This window comes from Xiphophorus hellerii, chromosome 11 (assembly GCF_003331165.1).
Source record: "Xiphophorus hellerii strain 12219 chromosome 11, Xiphophorus_hellerii-4.1, whole genome shotgun sequence".
Taxonomy (NCBI): Eukaryota; Metazoa; Chordata; class Actinopteri; order Cyprinodontiformes; family Poeciliidae; genus Xiphophorus; species Xiphophorus hellerii.
Window position 1 is genome coordinate 3,290,258 of NC_045682.1, and position 26,591 is coordinate 3,316,848.

The 26,591-nt window shown below is 37.4% G+C and overlaps 1 non-coding gene across 1 annotated transcript; it reads right to left on the minus strand.

Annotated features, from left to right (window-relative positions):
- Window positions 1-1,978: 1,978 nt before the first annotated feature.
- trnah-gug (transfer RNA histidin (anticodon GUG)) lies at window positions 1,979-2,050 on the minus strand. The gene has a single exon. It is a non-coding gene; the product is annotated as a tRNA-His (tRNA).
- Window positions 2,051-26,591: the final 24,541 nt, after the last annotated feature.

Genomic DNA, 26,591 nt, shown 5'->3' on the forward strand with positions numbered 1-26,591 from the left:
CCTTAGCAACTTTGTCTGTGTGTATGGCATCATGAAGAAAATTTTGGGATCAGGATATTGATCCAAAACACAAGGCTTAATAAATGCAGAGATGGTTCACCAAATACAAAATCTCCTTTTAAAATGAAGACTGTTATCCATCAATCAAGCTTATTTATATATCACAATTCAGCAACAGGTTCAAAGTGCTTTACATTGTGAAAACATGAAAAAGAGATAGGAATCGTTTTGTGTCCTATTCACAAAAGATGAATGCATAGTTGTGTTTAAATATATTCAAATTAATGGTTTACCTTAAAATATTTCCAAGAATCATTTGGCTGCTGCACTGCAAAAACATTAAATCTTATCAAGTATTTTTGTTTTTCTAACACAGATATCTTAGAACATTTGAAATAAGACAAGTAACTTTTCAGCAAGATATAGCAGATTATTTTAAGTCAATAATTCTATGATATTGATTTAAAAAGTTTTTGCCATATAGTACATGTTCCATTGGCAGATTTTTCCACTTATACCAAAATTTTTTCCATGTTACAAGTTTAAAAATCTGCCAGTAGAAGTATTACTCTTTCATCAATAATAAGGAATTATTAACTTAAAACAATGTCATATATGTTGCTGAAAAGTTGCTTTTAAATGAGTACTGTAGACAAAGATATTTGCACTAGAAAAAAAACAAACAAACTTGGTGTTTTTGTGGTGTGTGGAACAACAGGGGTACCAGTGAATGTGGAGGCTGCTGTACTGTATATTTGAAGAAAACATAAGCATTGACGTGATCTGCATTTATAAATGTATGAAAATAGTCTAGAGGTATAATAACATAATGGTATATGTCTGCCACCCAGACCAGAGTGCCCTTGCACGCCCCTCTGCAGCCCTGTTGTTCTCATGAAGGCCCAAGCTCCCGAGGCCCCCGACAGACACACACGTGTAATTGGAAGCGTCTGGCGTTGCGTGTCAGCCTACGACCTCAGTGCTTCTGTCTACACGTACAGAGAGATTCCGACCTGTACACACACTTAAAGTCGAGTCACAGTATATCATGACCCCCACGCCACAGGTTTGGTTTTACACTGATCTATTGGCTGCGAGAGACCGTGGGAGAGGGGAGTGGATGCCTGTCTGCCCACAGGACTCATCTACATGTGGTTTTAAAGTAGTGAAAGAGCAAAAAAAAAAAAAAAATGGTACAAAACCTTAGACATACGAATTATGTTGGCTTGACATGAATGACATCAGGATGCACCGAAACACTGGAGAAAGCAAAGGCGGGAGCTGCACATGGACTTTCGTCCACCTGTTTATTTTTAGTCGCATTGATACCTGCAGCAATGTCTTTACAGGTCTATCAAAAAAATCAATCAGAAAGCTGCAGCTTATCCAGAATGCTGCTGCTCGCATTCTCACTAAAACCAGGAAGTTAGAGCTCACCAACCTGGTTCTAAAGTCCTTCCACTGGCTTTCAAATACTGTTGCTAGTTTACAAATCAAGGAACAGCTCAGCATCACAATACATTAGAGATCTGCTGCTGTTGTATCAACTCAGGTCTTCTGGTTCTGGTCTGCTCTGCATCCCCAGAACCAAACATAGAGAAGCAGCATTCAACTTCTATACACCACAAATCTGGAATAAACTTCCAGAAAACTACAAAACAGCCGAAACACTGAGTTCCTTAAAATCAAGGCTAAATGTCCATGTGTAGAGTTGCTTGTGAACCATATTAAATGGAACACAGACCAACTTACTGGATGTGTATTGATGATTTTAATCATGAAATTTGACTAAATGCAATGTCTATAACTTTTTTCACAATTGGTGATTGTCTGATGTGTTTATGATGTTTTTTGTTTTCATCAAGCACATTGAATGTATTGTGAAAGGGTTAGTGTAGCCGAGGATGGTTTCAATAAATCGACCTTTGGGTTATGGGCTCAGCACGCTTCCTCTGCGCCACTCTGCTTTCGCCCCACATGCCGTGACCCGGATTCGAACCGGGGTTGCTGCGGCCACAACGCAGAGTACTAACCACTATACGGTCACGGCTTCTTACTTGAATGTCTCTCTTGTCAGCCACACTTAACAAACCTTTCCTCTGAAGATTTTGAGAAAAGAGAAAAGGAGTCCTTCGAGCCGGAGTTGAACCAGTGACCATCGGCTGAAATGTGCTATGCAAACAAAATTCATTGATTGATTGAGTGATTGATTAAACACATCAAGAATTAAATGATACTTCAGTAACAAATACTAGTGAATCTTAAAAGTTTCGGCTAAATAGGAAGCTGGGACTGCGGAGCAGCATTTCATAACCCAGATATTGTGTTTGTGTTGCATGATGTTGAGCTGAACGTTTCACAGACCATCATTTTAAGGTGAGCCAGAAAGTAAATGCTGCTTCCTTTCTGCTGCTGTGGCTTGTGCACTTAAAGAATTGTTGCCATAATGATGGACGGCATTCCTTTACTTTCTACACCATTACTTACCTAAATCACTGTACTTTACTATTTTTATCATTTTTAAAAGATATATTTGTTATTTTCTTATGTCTTGCTGTTACTTATGTGACACATAATGCTTTGAGCATGAGGACAACTCATGTGTAATACATACCAAACAGTCAGCAACACACATGTAAACAACAATGGAGGGAGGAGAGAGATTCTAGTTTTCCAGATGGATTGAACATCATCTTCCTGAAAGTCATCTTTTCTGAAGCCATAAAAATGCTATAAATAGGAGAGACTAAAGATCAACCAAAGCCACCTACAATGTTGTGAGAAAGGCGGCACTCTTGTATCAAACTGCAATCAGACCACCATGCTGGTGGTTGTTAAATAAAAGCCAAGGTCGGCAGAAGACACCCAGAATCACAACATTTATTCCTCCAGGTTACGTCCCGGTTATCTTCGGGGTAAATCGTCCAAGACAGAAGCAGTTCATAGCCAACGTGAGCGCATTTCACAAGAGATCATCTCACACCGCCTTGATACAGACGGGATTACACTTTGGCTAGAAGCCCAAACATCAGTTGGGATGCTACTAGCATGAGATTGCAAACGGGGAACCAAACAACACAAGACATCGGCAGAACCGGCCATAAATCCCATCCGGAGGTCAGTGAGATTGAGAAACAATGAGTGGCTGGAGTGAATGGCCAGATGTGCGGCGGTGCTGCTGAGGAGCAAGACAGATTTATGGCTGCTTCTTTAATGAGGTAACATCCTTTTCACTCATAAGACTTTTAAGAACTATTTCTTTGGCTCCCACATGCAAGAAAAAAAAGCAATACTGCTGGAGGTGAGGCAAAGATGCAGGAGGGAAAGAGGAGGGATGAGTGGGAAGAAAGCGAAGGCGTGAATGTAAAATTTAAAACTTCTAGTCTTTCTTACATCACTGAAACAGCTGGAAAGGCGTAGAGGGAGTTAAAGGGAGGGTAGAAAACTGGTGTAAAAGTAAAACAAACAAGGCGAAAAGATTTATAATATGTTTTATTTCCTGTTAATGGAATTATTTGGGGGGTTTTTCCCAGTGGGAAAAGACAAAATACATGTTTTGTAAAATATGCACATATTTTACATAACATAAACTGTAAAGACACGACCACTTGAGGATCTTTATTTGTGGCAATGCTGGATCACACACATCAAAGTGCTGTGACTAAACAATCTCAGGATCTGTTTCGCCTCTGCAGGATATTGGATGCAGTTAAAGGTTCTGCTGAACCCAACAGATCTCTGGAGAGCTGAGCAAACATTGCACATGTAATCAACATAAACAGCTAAAATGCTTTTAGATTCTACATTGTTTCTAAAGTTTAGGCCAAAACTGTTCAATCACCTGGCAGAAGTAGGTTTAAAAAAACCTTTTAACATTATCAACATGTTTCAATTGAGTGGAAGTAATATTAAGATTTTGTCTCTTTCAAGTGTTGATTTGATTGGCAATCTAATCAGGGTGATGGTAATGAGACCTTTGACCTTTTGGTTTTGATATTTTGGTGAACATAATGAGAGAATCTGACACCTGGATAAGAAGGATAGGTTTTCTAGATGTACTTTAAAAGGAAATGTTAGTATGATGTGCATTAGATTGTCCTGGTTGAATTCTGGTTTATTTTTTTAAATATTACTCATGAAACATTAGAATTTCAAAACAAAGATTATACATTCTGAATTGTTTTTTAATTCTAATTTACATGATTATAAACTAGACATACAATCGAAGTTAGATTTATACTTCCAAAAGTTCACAAAATACAAATTCTTTGAAGATGCCGTCTCATATAGACTTATGTTCACATGGAACTCCTTAAAAATATACTGGCGATACATCAGAAAAATGAATTTCAAACAGCTTCAAGAAGGTATTCACAAGAAAAACAGCTTTACTGAATGGTTCTTCTTAATGCTATATCTTCTTGTATTGATTGTGTATGTTTTTCCATATGTATACATAAGGAAGTGAATGAGAATGTTTTTTATTATGTTGTAATTGATTTGTTGTGATGTATGGCCTCTGTGTTGTTTTTGTCTTGTCGGCCTCAGGCTCTGGTCTTCCCATGTCTTATGCTGTTATGGACTGAAATGAAATTTTGTTGGGCTCCTGTTCAATAACAATAAAGAAGTTCTGATTCTGATTTGATTATACTGGTAGTTATTTTTGATTTTGAATTTATTATGATTCATGCATGTTGTGTATGCCTGGTCGTTTATGTTGAATACGTCGACCCCAGGATGGATGGATGGATGGATGGGTGGGTGGGTGGGTGGATGGATGGATGGATGGATGGATGGATGGATGGATGGATGGATGGATGGATGGATGGATAGACAGACAGACAGACAGACAGACAGACAGACAGACAGACAGACAGACAGGTAGGTAGGTAGGTAGGTAGGTAGGTAGGTAGGTAGGTAGGTAGGTAGGTAGGTAGATAGATAGATAGATAGATAGATAGATAGATAGATAGATAGATAGATAGATAGATAGATAGATAGATAGATAGATAGATAGATAGATAGATAGATAGATAGATAGATAGATAGATAGATAGATAGATAGATAGATAGATAGATAGATAGATAGATAGATAGATAGATAGATAGATAGATAGATAGATAGATAGATAGATAGATAGATAGATAGATAGATAGATAGATAGATAGATAGATAGATAGATAGATAGATAGAGGGAGCTGCAACTAATGGGGATCCCAGTAAAAGAATGAGAGAATCACTGGTGCCTCTGAGCTGATTTTCAAATCCCACCAGTGATGAGTTTTTCTTTATTTCTCACAAATTGAACCAAGTTTTCTCAGTAGTGGGGTTGGAGTTGTGGGAGCAAAACAGAAACTAACAATTTGTATTAAGTGACTGAACTGCTGGTAGGCAGACATCTGGGAATATTATGCCGGCCTGCGCTCATGGCTATGAAGCAGTTTTTGAATTCCTGAGCTGAGCTCTTCATCCTCTGTTTTACTTATTTATGGTTTGGCATAAAAAGAGTTATAGTAAACCATGAATGATTGCTCTTTATCTTTGTTTTAAAGAATACTATATGTGTCCAGCATGACTGACAGCTCTTTCATTTTTAAATCTGAAGCTGTTATGCCTCCCATGACACAGACAAGACCTGGAACCTCCTGACTCAGATCAGTTCAAATCAATATCACAGTCTGCAGTATTCAATGAAATAAAAGACAAGATCCAGTTAAATAATAAAGCAGAAACTCTGAAAATGTACCGGGTTGTTGTTTTGGTCCCACCCTTTTTGGTTAGTAGGCACTAGTGGGTAACCAGTACCACCACTCAGACAAACAGAAACTTAAAGATTTAGGCCTTAAATTAGCTACCACATAGCAAAAACACATTGTATTCAAATGTACAGTACAGTATTTCATATAGGAAATATGACAGTTTAAAGAGACGCCTCAGTTCTAGTGCAGAAGAAACATTCTGAACTGTATAAGAGAGTAAATCAGTGTGGGCTTTTCTCCGTCTGGGTTGACCTTCAGGTGACCGGCTATGCTCCTTGAACAGGTTTTATGAGCTATACAAAGGATTTTCATTACAGGTTTTGCATAAAATTATTCTTAGATGATGAGTCACAGGTAAGTCACAGTATATGCACTGTTCAACAACAAAACATTGTACAGTGCATATACTGTACAATGTACAGCCCAACCAATTGGGCTGGAGCTACACATGTGACCTTTTTTTTATTTACAAATGGGACTTTTTTGAAACAGCTCATTCTTCTCACACCAGAAAGCTTTAAGATATTGCCTAGAAAAAGATGGGTGTTTTTTAAACAATTGGGCTGTTTTCAGAATCAGTAGAAACATAAATAAAAGTAAAAACAAAACACTGTAAAATGTGAATTTTGTATAATAATTCACCTGTAAGAGAAACTTGTAAGCCACTAACTCCTGACGCTCTGGAGGGCACATTGGGTGACAGCATGTCACAATAAAATAAAATAATTAGGCAAGTGGCTATTTTCATTAAACATCAGCTACAGTGCTCTCGGTTAATCTAAACATATTAATAAACCTCAAACATGAATATTTAAGCAAGTAGAAGTGAGGTTTTGGGATTTTTAGAAGAATATGTACATGAGCACAATTATTGGACATAATTATTACGCAACTAAGTGAGAAACACATTTCCTCATGTTATTTTTTTATTTTAATCTGTTAAAGTCAAAATTATAAAGAACTTAAGTCTTTAAATCTATCCTTCTTGGAATCATAAAATATGCCTAAAAATTGTGATTTGATCAAAAATAACCACTTACCTAATTTTTGTAAGACAGGGTCCTGATAATAAAATAACTCATCTTTCAAATTGATTTGCCATTAATATTGAGACAGATCACTTTTATTTCATTAAACGGATGAAATGTTGGTACATTAATATAATGTAGAATAATGTTAGTTCCAACGGTGAAGTAAAAATTTGAAAAAATGTAAAAGACTTATTGACAAAAAGTCTGCTTCTATAGTTTTCTATTGTAATTGTTAATGAAATGCATGTAAAACACATTTATTACAATTGTACAGCCCTCCAGTTGTTATATGATCACAGTCTGACAAAACAAAGGCAGCTGTTTTCTCTACTAACTATGACATTAATGAACACACTCCTATTCCTGGGCTCAACTTTTATTCAATACAAAAAAATATGGATGGGCACCGCAACAGAATGCATCATATAAAACTGAAGGGCCTCAGTCTGTTTTTGCAAAGTCGGTGGGCGGCCATTTATGAGCTGTTAACATGAATAAAACAAGCTTTTAAAGCAGAGGAGGTAACAGAGGATTTGTGTGGCTGCACTTTGGGGTCTTTGGCCGAAAACACTGGCACAGATTGTATTAGCTCACTGAATGGCAGAGTCATCACCCACTAACTCCTTCCCTCATTATAGATCCACTCCTACTCCAGTTGAACGGCGCAGAAGGAAGCAGAGAGGATGAGAAAACAAGCCAGCAGTTTCATGAACGGGCACAAGAGCACTCCGTAAATAAATCTGAGAGGGAAAAAAACGCCAAGGTGAGCCAAACCCGCTGAAGCAAGCTTGACATGGAGTGACAAGTACCAAAATTGAATTTCCGTGCAAGTGATGTAATCCACCGGCCTGGGTCACAAGATGTTATTATCTTAATTTGAAGTTCATTAATCGTTGGTAGAGCGAGCCGATGACAAGGTTTCCACCTTGTCCCAGCTGCGCGGAGCTGCCAGCTGATTTAGGACGGCTCCTGCCTCGGTATGTAAACGATTTGCAGCAGGAATGTATAAGCAAGCCATAAAAATAGGATTTGGCCTGAGACACTCAAGACAGATCGTGCTGTAAAAAAGCACACCCCATCTCGACCGCAGTCTGGAGGGGTCTGTCGACCTGTTTTGGGGATGGGATGGTTGATTCGGACTGGTTTCCAGTTTGAATGCTGGAAATTACAAGCTCTCCCAATTAAAACATGTTTAACTTTTGATTCTCAGGGGAAAGCTTTCAAACACACATGTTTGCAGGTGTTCATGACAACAGGCTGTAAATATAATTTTTATCTTCTTCTGGTGTCAGTACACTTTGTAAGATAAAATATGACTTCCAATACTGACAACTGGAATTTTACATCTATTTAAAAATGAGCAGCATTTCATATTTCTGTATATTTTAAGTCTGATTGTAATTTCTGAGAAGTTTGACTGTGTTTACCACAAAATTAGCACTTTGATTTTTGCAAATTAATTATAGGTTCATGTTTTGTTAAGAACTCATCTCTTTTTATATTATGTTATGTTCTGAGAGATTCATACCAAAAATATAACCTTGGTTGAAAAAAAACTGTTCAAATCTAAATCTGCCAGTGATACATATTCTTGGGCTTAAATAGAGAAAATGACCTGAACTGGTCAGCTGTCTGTTTGGTCTGCATTTATGACCTGCACCCAGCACTGAAGAATGATTCATTTAATTTTTTATAACATGAGAAAATATAGTGAAATTCAAAAATGTGTGTAAAGATGGCGGTACTTAGAAACCTTGTATCGACCTAAAAGATTGTTAAAGAATGTTTCACAATTACTACCTTAGATGGTGCTACAATAGAGTCCAAAGGACAGATGTGAGCATTAAATCTGAGTCAGTATCTGTTTGCAAAGAGGGTTCACACATAATCCAGGGTGAAGCAAAGCACAGCAGCTTGTAGAGAAATATTGACAGCATGGAGTGAGGTTAGCACGGCAGCTTAACTTCTTTCACATCCATCAGCTGCAGCCATGCTTAAAACAGCTAAAGAAAAACCAGGAGACCCAAACGTAGACTTCATCGGTAATCCGCCTTCTCTTCATTTTCCAGCATCAGATATGACTGAAAATAACTAAACTTGAGGTTTGAATGATTAGAAATTTAACTGCAGGTAAGATCCCCAAGGGTCAACATTATGTCTGCAGGAGAATGTTTAAGAAACAGCGACTTAACTCTAATCTTAAACCAAACAAGCTAAAGCAAACTTTGGCCTCTCTCTCCATTTAACAGTAAAACTTGCCTGTCACTGTCTTCTCTAGCATGTTTCAGCGTCAGAGCTGACACAGAAACCTGTCGCACAAGGTGAGGAATATGATGCACTCATATGCAGAGGAAAGTCAACTTTGTCAGCTTTTTCTCTGAAAATGATTTTTGTGTAACACACACATGCAATAGAGTCTCTGTGTGAGTTTCTAATGACATTAAAAGTATTTTATTTCCATTTTTTTTTCTTTTGTCCTTCTGCAAGGGGTTAAATTTGCTAACTGTACAATGAATCAGCTTTATATAAATATATTTTAAAAGAACAAAATTTCCCTTTTTAATTTTTGCCAATTTCTCTAATTTTATTCTTTAAAATTCCTTGAACAAATCTACGACATTTAATTTTCAAAGAGATCATTTGTGTGCTTCTTTTACAGAGACATAATAGAAACATTTGAATGATATTGATTATGCAGCATGCAGGACTACTGGCAACAAAAGAGTAGTCCTGCATGCTGAATCCTAAAGGACGTGCATGATGCCTCGGCCATCACACGCCGCTCCTGGTGTGTTTTCACACAGTGAGCATATCAAACAGACTCTAACCAAACCAAACTCAGCCCCAAACCACCAAGACGGCAAACCTGAAAATAAACTGCTGTGTTTTGGTGTAACAGTGATGGCTTTACTTTAACCGCTGTCTGTGTCTTTTCACATGGATTAAAATGTTTTGGAAAAAAAAGAAAGAAAAAAGAAAGCCTTAATAGATCTACGACATCTTTGTAGTCTTTGTAGTGATTAAGGCTGATGTCCAAAGGAGACTTGAGCCTTCTGGGTTGTTGTTGGGCATCATAATTAGGTTTTATTTGAGTTTAAGGAAACTTTGTCAGAGTTGATTTTTCCAACTCAATAAAGAATCCCAAGCAATTTAATTTAATTTAGTTCATAAAGTGCTGTCCCCAGGCATTTCACAAACAAGTCATTTCAATTCAATCATACAAACATCACAATTTATCCCAGTTATCACACGGTACCATCAGTTCAGTTTATTACTCAAGTTTTAAAAGTTTTTTAACGAAACTCAGTAGATTGTAATGAGCCATTTGCAACATTCACTTCTCCTGAACATTGTGTCATTGACTTCACAGCAATCTCTCATACTGAGAATGCATGTGGCGACAGATTAGAGGAGACACTCCTGTTCAACAGGAAGAGACCTCTGGCAGAACCAGAACCTGGTTCAGTACATTTGACCATCTGCAACAGGCGACTGGGAGTTTGAGAAGACGAAGGAGATTCACGAAAATCAAACAGAAGAACCGATCTTTCTGCGTAAATAGAAAGTAAAAGGTTAACTATACCTGGTGTCTGGTTCTTACTAAAAATGTGTCATTTATTTGTATCTTAGTAAGCGACAATTAAAAATATTTGTTGAATAAGTGTCTGTAAAATGTTGAACCTGTGTGGACTAGAAAATTATTTATTTTGCAAAATTTGTTGACGATTCTGCAGTGAAAAAAAAGTTTCCCAAAAAAGTTCCCCAGACATAATACCCACAGATTTAAATGCCTGTTGTTGTTTTTTTGTGACGACTGCAAAGAAGGCACACCGTGTTTGTTTTTGCACTGAAGATTCTTTACAGTTCTACTGAAGGACAAAAATCCATCACTTAACTATGTCATGGCATTGATGTGTACTTCAGTTAATATAGGAACATGACTGAGAAGATCGAGAACAAAATCACAGCCACATTTATTTTACATTCACAAAAAAAAAAATGTGACAAGTGCTAATGTTTGGTTTTACGATTATTTATTTCTCGTATCATCTGTGCATTATCCTGGCTTCAGGGTCTGAGTCTGTTTTTATGTTTCATCTCCTAATAATAAAACTGAAGCAGCTGCAAATTGTATTTTTATGACACTAAAAAGTTGCTCCTTTTTTTTTTTGGTTGCACATGACAGGAAGGTCAGTTTTACTCAAAATATAATATTTTTCAAGATTTTTTCCATCTGCAATAATTGGCTGAGGATTAGTTTTACAGGGAGACAGGAAACATGGGGGGAGATAAGAGGAGGTCGTGGCCAAGTGGCTTGCTTCCCTGTTCTTCCTCAGACTTTCAAAAGTGAAAGTGCAGTGAAAAGAGTCGCTGACATATCTGGTACCAGTTTGGGTGGTCGTGGTTCTTATTCAAAAGCAAATCTTCAATTAGACCTTATAAAAATTCAATCTGAGCACCCTGGATAGATTCTTTTGAGCAGAAACACTTTTTCATCTGAACTTAGGCTTCAAAATGACAGTAAATGTGCTGCCATCTATTCACAAAATGAGAATATCTTATGGATAAAATGAGAACATTTCATGGACAGTTGTTTAATCTTTTTATGCTGTGGTGTAATTGTCCTTAATGCAAGAGGGCAAAAATGTAATTAAAAGTGATTATAAACTCAGAAAAATTGCATCTGTTTGGATATGTAAAAATATATATATATTCTCCCTGCATATCAATCAATAAATTGTTTGGTTTCTGTCAGTTCTGTATAGATACAAGAGAGAACAAAGCAAATTTCTCTTTTATATTCACCAATAATTAAATTTTACTTAATTGTCGCTGTAGGAGCCATGGTTTAATATTTAACAAACTTTGGCTCTATATGCTTTATGAAATATAGAACATATAGTTCATAAATACTATTTATGAAATATAAATAGGATATTTCCTATTTATATTTGCATCCTATTTGATGACTGCTATGAATATAGCCAAGTTCTACGAACAAATTATGCAATTTGTCCAGGAGAAAAATGTAGAAAAACCGGAGGTTGTATTATTTTTTTTTCTCAGTCTGTCAGCTTAACGTTTAACAGACTCGTTGCCAAGTGCATCAGGAATTAACACAAAAAAAACACAAAAAAGTAAAAACACTAACAGAACACTTTGTCTGTTGCAGATTTATGTTTTTGAATTTTCGTTTTGCGATCATTAGGAAGTGATCGGCTGAACACTAGCGGTGGATGATTAGCTAATTTAAACACCTGCTCTCCTGACTATCTGTCAGAAAATATATGTGGGTCGCCTTATTTTTGTGTTAATTGAACCGAAATACTCCACACTGTGCAGCAAGAGTACATGTTAAGGTGATAAAAGTTAAGCTGGCATAACTAACCTACTCTCCACTTTCTTTATTTTAATTAAAGCTTTTTACTGACCTGTGAAATGTGATCCCTTTGGACCTTGTTATCTTGCTGTTGCAGTGTTGACAATTAACATCGAAACTTTGCGTCCCTTTTTCAGATTCTTTGCTTGATTGTGTCATTTCCCCGACCACTAATATTCCTGACTCAATTTAGGAAAAGTCATAAAATTTCAAGTTGGAAAAAGATGGTTTAGGGTATTTTTTCTACAGGTAAACATGCTAGTGGGTCACTTTTGACCCGCAAGACAACGCAAGGCTTTTAAAAAGCATTACCTGGCTGTTAATGATTGAATACAGCTTGCAGCTGCTGCCAGTTACTGTCCACACAGAGATGCAGACACATAAAGAAAAAAAAGTGTAGGAAATATTGGTGGGGACTGTCCCCTTCATGCCAGAGTGGGTGGGGACATGTCCACACCAGTCCTTCAGAAAGTTATGCCTATGATTTGCTGTGCTTGTGATTTGCTGCTCACAAGCTGCATCTCCATGACAAATGTGTGTAAAACTTTGTGAATATTTTGCTAATATAAAAAACCCCACAATTTTCCAATTTCGTTGTTTCCATTAAATAAAAAATGCAACTAAGAAAACACGTGAATAAGTTTGTTCACACCATAAATTGTTACAAAACATGCATAGACATCACACTCCAACTACTTCCTGTTGTCTTCTTTGTGGTTTGCGCGAGTAGTAACATCTGGTTGTTGATCATGTCACTCATGCAAAAAGGTGCTTCTCTTGCAGTTTTGAGAAATACATCTATTTCTCAAAAGAGATGTATTTTGAGCAATAAATCTCAAAATATGAGAGATGGAAAACCCTCGTCATCCTACGCAAAAACACTTGACTGAAAAACTTGAGCTTTTTTCAAAATTGCAGTGATTTTCATAATGCCAAATTGTGCAATTTTATGGTCAATGAAAATGCAGCTTTAAATTCTCTCCATCCAATCATTGGTCCATTTTGTCTCCACACCACGATTATGCATTACTTCTTGACGTGATGTAAAATACCAACAAAATACATCAAATATTATGGAGACAATGTTTCTAAAGAACTTGCACATAACAGTTACACAATCTGACTTTTTAAACTCCTTTTCCAGTTTCACATTTTCTTGAACATTTAGTCATAAAAACCGGGATGCACCATTCGTCACATCAGTCTTGACAGGTGAGAGCGTTCCTGTTTTGCATCATGTCTGAAGGGGTTAAATAACCACACGTCCCACGATGGGATGTGTCTTTAATTGCATCACGCAGCCACCAGCACCTCCAGTTCAAACAGCTCGAGCCGGCTGAGTCAGCTGCAGCTCTCGGCCACATCAGCTGAGCTTCTGCCGCGACCTGCTGCAGCTTCAAAGCTCCTGCTGGTCTGGATCACGCCACAACCAGTTACAGTGGTGGAGAGCAGACCGCCGCCAAACAAAGGAAGCTTTGCTTTAATGTTATCAGGGGCCGATCGACGCGGTAATGATGCTGCGCTGGCCTGGCCGACGGACAATGGCCTCCTGGCTCTCTAATACAACTATCCGCCATTACAGAGCCGCTTTTATTACGTTTCCAGCTCCAGAGGAGCCCATTCATCTTCACATTGAATGATTGCTTGTGCTGTTTTCTGAACATCAAGATAAATGTGCTTGTGCAACTCTGGCATTAGGAAAGGGGTCGATGAGGCCTGCATATGTTTCAGCATTTTCCACAGTGTTCAAAAAGAGCATAAAGTAGATTATCTAATGCGATAGAAGTGTAGAATTTACACTTGACTAGATTCATTTGTTGTTGTTTTTTTGTTTGTTTCATTATTTTAAAAAAGCATAGAAAAACCCCATAAATGATAGAAAGATATAAGAAATAAGACTTTTTAACAGCTTAACAAAATACAGTTCTTATAATTAATATTATCTATTTGTTTATTTTTTATTAAACCAAAATTTGTTTATAGATTTGTTTTAATAGGTTTTATTTAATCGTTTCTGCAAAACAGCTTCCAGAAACCTGCCAAAGTAGAAAGTTATTCTAACAAACTCCCAGGTGGTATTTGAACTTCTTTGCAATAAACATAAAGAATATTTTGACAACGTCTCCCGTAGAAATATGATTTGCTGTCAAAAAATCAAGTTAGAGTTTGAGTGAAATATATATGACTACATATTGCATCTCTCAGTTGTACGTCATTTATTGTAAGAATTGGATTTGTTTTGTGGCCACAAATAACAGTGAGCTTATTAATGTCATCTCAGACTTTTCTGCTGTGTCTGTTTTCTGTCAGATTCCAGGATTGTTTCTGTTTAGCCATACAAAATGTTAACAATTACAATAATAGAGTTTTCAACCTAAGAATTCCCTATGAATATTTTTGAAGTGCACCTTTTGGTAAATCCAGACTCTGGTTGCTTTGTTCTGGTAAAATCTCAGTCTGTTGGAGCTGATCTATTAGACATTATTAACCCTTTCTGATGTGAATCTGCAGAATATGTCTTTTTGTACAAAAAAAAAGTTTTTGACATACCTTTATCTAATTATTGCAATATAATAATAAGCTAACATCAAGAAATAAAATGAAATAAGAATGTAGAAAATATTCCAATAACATTTAAAAAATTTGTAAAAAGTAAAATATAACAAAAAAACATTGAGTACAAAGAAAGCTTTTAAGTATATGTTCAGTATTTTAGTGAAATTTTTATTTTGTTTTGATTTCTTTCCAACTAAGGAACAAAATCTAATAAAATTGCAGAAAACATTCATCAGAATTTGGGGGAAAAAACTTATGATTTTTTTTTTTTTTTTTTTTTTTTTTAGTGTTTGGCCATGTATTTTTCCCTCAAACATTTTAAAATAATTAATCCTGGCTTCTTTATTTAAAGTGACTTGCAGATGCCTTTAACATTATTATCAGACTCAATAAAATAAATTAAAATAAAACAACAAAATTTAAAAATGCACTGAGACATTCCAGGATTTGCAAAACAAAACAAAATTAAATAAAAGATCTTTAGTAAAAATGTAACATAAAATATTTATAGGCTCCACAGAGAATTTCAAATTATTTTCTCGTTAATCTTTATTGGTTTCTCTTTATAACAAGATCATATAGAGTCATAGTTTTACAATTAATCCTAACAAATGTGGCATTACCTGTGTGCGTTCCTTAACACTAGTAGGAAACACATAAACCTGCACCCTGGTTTGTGTCAGTTACAGTCCAGCGGGCAGCAGAAACAAGCAGGACACATCCTCATCCTCTGCCTGCGCCGCAGCAGGGAAAGTGTTCCCAATCTGTGTAACGCTGACAGTTATGGCTCTTTATCCGTCTGCTCCCACCATAAACACTTTATCAGGACCAAAGCAGTCTCTCTGGACATTCCTGCGCTCCATCTTTGTGCAGCTCGCTGTGTCTTGTTTATTTGAAACGGAGCTGTAAAAAGATGTTCTGGACCGGGCCGGCGCGGGGTCAGACTGCTGCCGGGACTTTGATGAGCCACTGTAACTGCAGAGCGCCCTCATCAGCATCCTCCCCACCCAAACCCACCCAAGCCCAGCCATCCACAGCCAAAGACCCCCTGAAACCATCCAAAAAGCTCGAACAGGAGGCTTTGATGTGGCCTGCTGTTTCTGTCTGCGTCAGGGCTTATCGTTCTTCGTCTCTCCTTTCTCAAAATGCGTCATGTTTTTGGAATAAAAGATTTTGGTGTAAAAGTCATTCTCTCACCTTTTTTTTTGTCTTTTATTGAATAAAAAAGATTAAGAATTTAAACTAAACACACAATTTTTTCCATCTCTCTGTCGTTTCTTCTTCTCTTTTTTTCTTCTTCTACTCCTCTCAGTGCAGCCAGACTCCCTGATAAGGATGATGGATGGGGCAGAACTCTGGCTCCAGCCAAGCCCAGCAGCTTCCTGGGAGCTCAGAGATACTGAGGGGGGCTTGGGGAGGCGGGTGGGAGTGTGGTGCTGAGGAGGGGGCGTGGATAGGTTTTGGCCGGTGCAGTCCAAAAGCAAACGACGACAAAATAAAAACCTGACCATTTTCAAAATGTCTACAAAGTAAAATTGATCGGTAAAAGGAGAATTTAATGATCTGATAAGACAAATGTTCGCCGTTTCCTTCAGAAACTATTAGAAAGAATAAAATCTACAAAGTTTCACTGTAAAATACTGTAGCAACATCTGGCAAACAGTAAGAAGTGAAGAAAATTTGCAATTTGTAAAATGTTGATTAAAAATTATCCATAATAATGAAATGTTGTGAATTAATTATGAAGACATGAGAAAACCTGCAACATAGCAACAATATGATTTTTTTCATATGCGAAAAATGAGAAATTAAGTGATTTCTAATAATGTATTCAATTCAATTGATTTATTCAGCTCCAGTTCACAACAAATGTCATTTTATAAAAAACATTCAATTCAGTCATTACATTCGAATTGATCCTGTACAATTAGGATCAATTAACTAATTGATCCTAATTGTATAGCCCTAATTGAGCTCAATGAATTATTCACAGTAGTTTAAGGTCATATTAATTTCTATTGATTTTCTAATGAGTTTAGACTAAGCATGATTTTTGTCACTTGTTGAGAAATGAATCATAACAAACAGTTGAAAATTATGAAGAAATTTAGACAGGCTTTGGGCTTCAACTGTTTTATTATTTAGAATCACTGTATGATCCCTACAGTTGTTGTGGCAGCAGCTGTGTTTCCATTGACTTTATAATTGTGCAATTTCACGTTTCAAAATGTGTGATTTTACCTGTGGTGTTTCCACAGTTGAGAAGTTGTGCTTTCTTTCAACATTAGCAGAATATCGACAAAGTTTTACACACATTTGTAATGGAAATGCAATTGTATTGTCTACAATACTTCTGCTGTGTCTGAGATAAATCCATCCATCCGTCCATCCGTCCATCCTTCCATCCATCCATTTATTTTCTTCCACTTATCCAGGACTGAATCACAGGGAGAACAGTTCCCAGGTCAGAATATACAGTATATAAATAGTTCCACCAGTGTTTTCCTGGTCTTCCTCTGAATCTCTTTCCAGCGGAACAAGGCTGGAAAACCTCCTGTGTCCTTTTGACACAGAGGAGCAAAGGTTCTAATTTAACATCTGCCTAACCAACAACGTACATCTGTTGGTTGTTATCCATAACTTGACTTTAAATACATTAATTAAAGGTTGTAAATGTTGTGTCACGTCTATCTTAACTTGGATTCATAATAGTCTTTAAAAGTCTTAAATTTGATATTTGGTATACTGTATTTGTCCAGAATGACTTCTTAATCAGATTTTAATTGTATTTGAACAGGCTTGATGTTTTGGCTGATTTTTTATTTTCTTCAGATTCATAAATGATCAACTTTATAGCTGGTTATGTTGGACTTGAGGCACGTAAACAAAAAAGTTACTAAGAAGAATAAATCCTGGTGTACCGGAGATAAAGCTTTACAGAAGTTCAGAGGGATTCAGCTCTTTTCCTTTAACATCTTTTCAAGTCAGAGAGAAAATAAACAAGCTGCTCCATTCATCAGATTATGATAGATGCTACATTTCATTGGCACTCTTTACCTCGATTGAAGGAAAGTTATTATGTTGTTTTCACTTTTACTAAGTGAATTATTAACAATAAAAACATCACTTAAACTGGTTTCATTGCAGTGCTTTCATTATTTCTGGTCACAAACTGTTGAAAAACTGCCTTTAGGGAAGCCATTTTTCTCCAGGGAAACAGAAAGCGAAGGTGATTGTAAAATGTTTTAAAAGTTAATGCTTTCTAGAGCTGCATATGGCAGCAGCTTCCAAAACAGAAAGCATGGACAGACAGCGTATTTCATATTTTTTTATTGCATATTTAATTCATTAAGTCAACATGGTGGGTTCCGTCAGGTCATGCTCCATGTTTGTGGGGATGAAACGGAACGGCCACCCTATTAAGGGTCGGTCTATCTCTTGCTAGAACTGTGGATTGTAACCTTAAGGTTGTGCAAGAAAACTGCGATTACGGTAATGATTTGTTTGGGTTTTTGGAGAAAACCTTGCCAAAAAAAAGTTGGGTGAATATCAAATATTTCAAAAAATATAATAAACTGAACCCTGTTTACATCCTGGGTGAAGACCTTTTTGTTATGCACCGGACCAGATAAGGTTTCCCACAAGAGCGCTTTGCTTAAAAATGTTCCACAGCTCTATCTGGAGCAGCGGGATTAAGGCTGAGAGATGACTGCGATACAATCGGAGACAGTGACGGGGACAGCAGCCGAGAGGTTGCCAACACTGACCTTAAACCGACCGGTGAAGCCATGGGACAGCTTTTATTTCCCAGAATTCCCCCATAAGGTGTGCACTCATGGCTCGCTGTGATGATTTAGGGCTGTTTATTGCCGCTCACTTAAACATTTACTTTCCAGCACAAGGTGAAGCCGAGGAGAAAAATGTCTTTGCGCTGGACTCAATGTCTGGAGGATTTAACACCATCCATCCATTCCAACCACTACCACAACACCGCTGACGTTTACAAGGCACAAGACTGGGAAAGTTGCTTGAAGAAATCATGGGATGAGGGCTTGGCCGAGTGCCTGGGAGACCAAAGACAGGTTGGTGTATTTGGAAAGTCGCTCACGGAAGTAGGCAGCGTTGCTACATGGTGTCTTGGCAGCAGCCTCGGCGTTTCACTGCAACAAGTTGTTTTGATTCAGTTCCTCTTTTTAATGAGACATAATCCTTTACTGTAACACGGCTGGAAGGAGATCCAAAGGCCCCTGCTGGGTGACTTATTATCAGTTTATGTTCCAGGCCAGAAAGTAAATAAATGAACTTTCCTCCACGTGTTCTGAACCTTCACCCTGTTACGTTCCTCTGCTGAAATTCCCTTCCTCTGCTTGGGCCATTTTGAAGTTCCTTATGTCCCTTTTTTTTATTTTGTCACCTTGCTTCCTCCTCCATTTGTTTTTTTTTTCCATCTTTGAAATTCATTGAAAACTTTTTTAGTAGAGGTCTTCTATATGGAAAGTGCCTTGCATTATTGAAGTATGATTTCTTACAAACTGTTGAAATCTTAAAGATTCCGGGTGACTTTTTTATCTTTAGTTCTCTCCACAGACTTTCAATTACATGCAAGTCAGATAATCAACTGGCTTATAGTAACTAAGTTTAATTTCCTTTGAGTTTTACTGGCTGTGTATTCTGATCATTGTTTGTCTGATAAATTCATCCTCTTTTTATCTATAGCTTCTCATGAAGAATGTCCTGGTGCATTTCTCTGTTTATTATTTGTTCAGCTATATAAGCTGAGAGAGCTTTCTCCAAGATCTGATCCTACCACATTATGTTCTCAGTTTTTGGACATAGAAATGTATCAAAATGCATGTACTCTAAAAACACACATGCTCAATAGCTTTCTTCCCTGCTGTGTTTTGGTTTTCTTTGGCTTCCCAAATGCAAGCTATTACATTTACTGCTCACAGCTAATGTAGTCACTGGTGGTTGAGACAATCAAACTACAGTCCTCTCTAAGTGCATCTTGAGGGCATTTGCAGCTGTGTTGGTTGGAGCGATCTGATTATGGTCTAGTTTAGAGTACACACTGGACTGTAATTGATGGACTAATACATTAATACGTACATTCGTCCTTCTGTGTGTGTGTGTGTGTGTGTGTGTGGGCGTGTGTGCGTGAGAGAACAGTGACAGACATGGCGTCTGCTGACAGCCCTGCTCGGCCTTATCTGCCCTGCAGGAGCGACATTAGAGAACCATGGGGTGGGAGGGTACCAGGGTGATGGAGAGGCATATGTGTGTGTGTGTTTCTCTTTTCGACACACACTCTTAACAGTCTACTTCACTTTTATTTTTCCTCTTGGGATGTTGAGAAACTATCTGACTCTTGAACTCTTCACTGCTCATTGTTTTTCTTTAAACCATCAGTTGTCTGAGCAGCTCTAGGATTAATCAATATTACACAAAATATACAGTAATGCCGCTTAATTTTAATCTAGGACAATTTTAGAAATTACAAATAATTTCAATATTAATTATTATCTATAAAAAACACCTGAAGTTAAACGAGTAGTATTATGTGTTTCCCAGGCACATAGTGCCATATACGTATGTATATATTTGAACTATGACTTAAGCTAATTTTGACTTTGCAATTTAATGCCTTGAAATTCTGAAACTCATCACAACATGGCTCTTCTATTAACCCTTTAACGTCTTTACCAGTGTTTCACTGAGAAATAGTTCATATAATGAGCTCAACAGATACACAGTTACACCAGGTGTTTGCTAATTGCTGCTAGCTAGTCTGATGGGAGCTGAGTGGGAGTGTCACAGGGGTCGGGTGTTCTCTTCAGTGGAAGCTCAGAGGCTTGGAAACTGCAGCTCCTAGAAGCAGCTGAGTTTCGAAGGTGGGACTAGGTCCACCCAGATATTTTGCACAGTTGAATGGTTGCCATGGAGATTAAAGGATTTCTCAAACATGCATGACACATTCAAGGCAAAACTCCAGGTATGTTTTTGATGAAGGAATGAGATTAAACATGATTTAAAATTAAAAAATAGTATATTTTACATATTACTGCCCCTTCAAAACCAGCAATACAGATTAGTCAGCTACTGCTAATCAAAGGCACTAATGAATCGATCAACTAACTGGAGCACACAAGTAGCCTTTGACAAAGTTGTTAAGATAGAAAAACATTGGCAAGGGGCTTAGAGAAGCAATTGTTAATAAGAAAAGAGTTTTTGTGTAATGTAAATACATGTAGTAACCTCAGCATTGAGTCACATGTGAGTTCTATATTGATATTCTGACTTGAGGATTGTCGAAAGACACTTTACAACGCATTTGTAATAACAATTGCTTAGATTGTGTAGTGACAAAAACAGGTGCTCCACAGGGATGTGTGTTATCTCTTGTTATTTTCAGATCATAAAAATTCTTCCCCTTTATAAAATATGCTGATGATGGTTCTGCTAGCTTGTCTGCAGACTGTTAACCCCACCTACTTTCATTGTGCCACTATTGGCATCTATTGGCTTAAGAGCAGCTCTCTTAACCTAAATGTTAGTAAAATAAAATAGATGCGTCTGGCTGGGAGGCCAACCCAATAATTATAAACAATCAGGACGTGAAGCAGGTTACTAATTTTACATAGTATACAATTTGTGTAGTCATTATTACTCCTGTATATAAGTGTGTTTCCAGTTTTCCTCGGTTTATTGTCTTGTAGTCAAAAGACAAAAAAAGTAAAATGACATCAGCAAAATGCTGAGTGGGTGAAAATGTCAGCACAAAAATGTGAGCAACTAATGAAGTCACTATATGACTACTATGCTGTCTGTAGTTTTTTTTCTTCTTTGCCAGATAAAAATTATATTCCACCTGTAATTTTTCATCCAAAACTGTATTAATTTTATCGTTTCATTAAAGAAACATCAGCTGTTTTTCCCCCTTGACATGCAAATAATGAAAAATATAAGGTTTTTATTTTTAGAGTGTTGAATTACAGTAAAAACTTAAAGCGATCCTTGATTAGTTGTGACAATATACTTTATTTGAGAAGTATTTATTTTAGATGTAAAAACAATGCAAAAATAATACTTTAGGCTGTTTAGTTTTTATACATTTTAATAAAATATTGTCACAAGAAAGTCTCCATGTTGTTCACGCTACAATGCATTCTGGATAAATGACATCTATAGGTCTAACTGCTCCATTCAGCCAAAACAGCAATGAGTAACATTTTTAAGCCTTTCCAAATTGAACCTGAGCGCGCTGAAATCAATCGTAATGTAGAAATCACGACAAATAATGAAGATGAGGAGGACCAAACGGAGGAAGAGGACAGAGTTGGCCATGGGAACTGGTGTTTTGCTGCTACTGCTACCTTCAGCTTTTTAAACGAAACGATGAATGACACATACCTCTGGTCGGACCATGTGAGCAAGTACAGTAGTTCTGTAGTTCTGTGTCCAGTCCGGTAACAGCTGTTTATGGTCTGGTCTTTGTCCGGATGTAAACGTGGCAGCAGTAGTGCCGCAGACCTCCACTGGCATTTAAAAGAGCTTCCAGTCCTGTCTGTCTGATGTTTCTCCCAGTGTTTTTTGTTCCCTAGCCAGTGGCCGCAGGGTTTAGGCACTTTGTGGATAAAAACTGTTGGCCCGGCAATTATTTTCAACTTGCGAAGGTAATGATCACCTGTTAGAACTTTAGTCAGTTTTTCTCATACAAATGACTCAAGGTCTTCTGGAGAGAAATGTTGAGAGTACAAATGTAGGTCCTTCGGAAGTTGTGTTCGGCTCTGGCTCTCTCCCACTGCGCTCTTCTTTTTATATGTCTGTGAACAAAAATTACACCTGTCAAAAGTAATATGACAAATAACAACTCAGGTGAAGTTAGCCTTCCTGTATTTACTCTGTAGATTCCAGTACAGAACTGGAATCTACGTCATCAACCCAGCAGGTGAAAAAAATGGCGACTTCCATGGGTGAAAAATATAACAAAAGATGTACATTTTTTGAAGTAATTATGAGTTTTGGTGTATCACAAATAGCAATTCTTTAGTCAATTGGAAAATTACAACATATTTAGGCCAACATACTAATCCTGTATCCCTTTAAAGATTCATCCGTCATGCTGCCAAATGATGCAAAGCAAGAAAAATTTACTTTTCCCTCCAGGTTGAGGGAAATGTAGTTTGGAAGAAAAGAGTTTACGATTCCTTGCCCAAATGTGATGATATAAGGGTAGCTGATGTGAGACAGAGAAGAGACAAGGTGTGGAAAGAGGAGGAGGTACGTTGAAGAAAGGGGGAGTTGTGGGAAAAAAAGAGGGAGAAGACTTGTAATGGTCTTATCATATTTGACCCAAAATACCCTTCACCATAACTTCACACAACTTCATGAAGCTACAGAGAGTCTGCCTCTTTTGCAGTGGAACTAGAAGGTTTTAATCAATATAAAGGAATTACTGGCTTAAACCAAACTCCTAAATCTTGCTCAAATGTTACTTGTAAGATAGTTTTGTTTTATTTCAAGTGTATTAAGATGCAAACTAGACAAAGAAAATACTTGGCCAGATGTCATGTTTCTGCCATGATAGTGACAGCTTGTCTGAATTTTTATAAGAATCATTTTAAAAGTAAATTTTCTGCACATATTAGAAGTTTTATATATAGAACAATCACAAAAAAGAATCAAATAAGGAAGAAATAACATGCCATAAACGAAAAAACACCAACCTGCACTGGGACAAACTTACACAGTATAAAGGTGTAATGGGGAAACACAATTTCCCTTTATTAAACCGCAATATGTTGTTATTAAATGCATTTTATTAAGGAATATAATTTTAAATTGGCTATGACAATGTATTGAACTGTAAATCCAGAGAATAGATTAATAAAAAAAATCTGTGGTGTCAAAAGAGCCAAAAAAACATTTGCATTGCTGTTTTACGAATGTGGGTGAACAAAAATGCAGCATGAAGAATTTATTCAGCCTGGAAGGCAGAAAGGGAATTCCACCTGTACCTCATAAAGCAACATGACAGGACTGAATGTTTGAGAAATACACAATTACTTCATATTTGGGTCCATGCAAAAACTGATAGATATGCCATGAAGGTGTTTAATTGCTTTGAACACATTGGGCTCATCGCCAAACTGCCACAGAACCAGCTCAATCCACCAATAATGTGAGTTGCTATCAGGTATTGACAGTGATGGGAGTTTTGACCACAACAAACATGAGATTCCTTCCTTTGCCCCAATAAATCATAGTATTCTACTGTTCCATCTTCTTATCGCTCATCCAATGTTTACTTTTGTTTTTGAGAATGTTCAAAACAGGTTCCTTTACGTGGCATTGTAAAAACACTTCTTACCAAGGACTTTTGGTCTAGTTTTTAGTGCATACGTTTTTAGTAAACATGAAATAAGACAAAACTAAGCCAAAAGTAACTTGTCAGCACAATGTAGGAGCTTGTTTTAGATTATTTCATTTGTAATAAGATATTTTGCTTGTGTTAGTGAAAAAAATCTGCCAGTGGAACTATTTTTATCAATGCTAAGCTACTATATCTTGCCAGAAGGTTATTTATAAATGAGTTTTCTCTTATTTCAAGACTAGGAACCACAAAAATACTTGGTATGTATGAGTTGTGAAAACCAAATCGTTCTCAGATTAGGAGTATATAAATACCTATTGTCTGTAAACATCACCAAATATATGGCCTCATCGTCCTAATGAAGGATGAATCCTTTTTCCCACAGTTGAGGTCTCACTTCCTCTGATTCCTTCTGAGAGGCGATTTGTAACACTCCTATCCTGAAGAAAGACTTTCTCCAATAAAACTGATTTATGGCCACACCTCTCACTTTTGGGTTCTGTACAAATTTGATGCTGTGCTATAAAATTTAAGCTTGCAAACTATCAGAATGCTATCTTTGTCACAGTGAGCATGTAACTACCATTTATCTTGAGGCATAGCTCAGCGTGGCCGCAGATCTTTTTGGCTCCTCCGCTGTTTGACTCATTCATGTGCTGCTTATCTCTGCTCTTACTGAGCTCTCAATTTCCCCACATTATATCATTGTCGTGGAATGGGTCCAGCCGGGTTGTGAGCACTTGGTTAAAGGGAATGTTTAGGAGTAACGTCAGGGAAGTTGTGAAAGAGAGGAAAATTTTGTGCAGAAAAGTTCTAAGTCACGATCGATGCCAAAGATTCTCAAAGAGTTTCACCAAATTGTGTAGTCACAGAAAATACTTATTTTGGCTTTTATTTTTTTATGTTGAGTGGATCATGCTTGGTGAGGCTGATGAAATCCACTGAACAGAGCTGCGGCAGCGGCCACTTGTTTCTGTTTATTTCAGTTTAATGTGATGGCACGGACATCAAAGACCAGGCTAACGTCTGGGACAGATCATCTCTTCTCGTGACTTTTATTTTTTCTTTTTTCTGTCTCTGTTTTTGAGGGCAACATGGAAGCTGTGTGACCCTGGATGATTAATCTGGATATTTTCTGTTTCTCTCTCTCCCCAGTTAAAGTGAATGACTGGTATGTAAAAAGACTCTGGAGAGACGGGAGACCTAACCCCACCCTCCTCCTCCTCACAAGCTATTAGGCCTCCCTCCACCTCCCCCTGTGGAGAGAGGAAGATAAGGGAAAATTGAAAATGAGGAGGAAGGAGAGGGAGAAAGACATCTCCACATCCACGGGCAGACTTCTTGTTTTCCACCACTATCTCTCCCTCCTTTGAGCTTGATTGGCCGCCAAGCTTAAGAGGCTTGTTATCAACCTTGGAGACGATAGAAGTTCATCGGCCACGGGACTTGACTGATGAAGACGACAATGTTTCTCTCTCACTCTCTTTCTTTCCTTCCCTCTGAGGAAGTGGCGTATATCTTTCTGACTAATGTGGAGTGTAGGTAGAATGCGGTCAGCTCCATCGGATCCAGGGGCCGCTGGGACTCCGACATGTCTCCTGGCTGGTTCTTATTTAGTCATGAGACTTGTCTGAAAACAGCACAGACTCTATTTTGGCTCTGCGTGGTCCCTGAAATCTTTATTTAAAAGCCAGAGACTAAGTTCATGATAGAAACTCCCTGCTTTCAGGATACAAGAGCCCACTTGTAGCATGTTCCTGTGGCAATCAGTTAAGTGTTATTTTATCTTATCTCATTCAAAGTGGGGCACCAAAACTATCCATTTTGGAGCAAGTGGCCTACTGAGATCAGCACAAAAAGCTGCAACGTCTCACTGCTTTCCTATAGCAAAAGCATTTCACATGTTGCAGCTAATACTAGGTTGCAAAGCAGTACAAAAGTATTTGCCCCCCTTAAATGCTTCACATCAAACAACTGATTCAAAGATTACCAGACTAAGTAGACCAAGTCTGAAATGTGTGAAGATTTGTTTTTCTTACTTGATAAATCTTAAAAGAAGTGTAATTAACCAGATATTTTGGAAAGCTTAGATCACCTTGAACCTACATTCAGGCATTATTACTACCAGGTCACTAGGATTATTACATTTCCTAAATAGAAACTTGTCAGGCAACATGAAGTAGACTAAAAGAAATAAATCATGTCCCAATCTAAAAAAAATCCCAAAACAGAGTAGAAAAAAAAGTTATTGACACCTTTTAATCCAGGGAAAGTCATTGTCCACAAATAGAGAAAATATGGAACAGTGATTCTTTCCTTATCTGGGATACCAAAATTACTCCAAGAACACATCAACCACTCATCCAGGTCATAACAAAAATAAATTACCAGAAAAAACATCCGTAGTTGCCTCAATTAAGGTCAGAGTTCAAGACTGAACAATCAAAATGAGAGAGTGAGTTGAAATGGGATTGAAGGGAGAGTTCAAAGG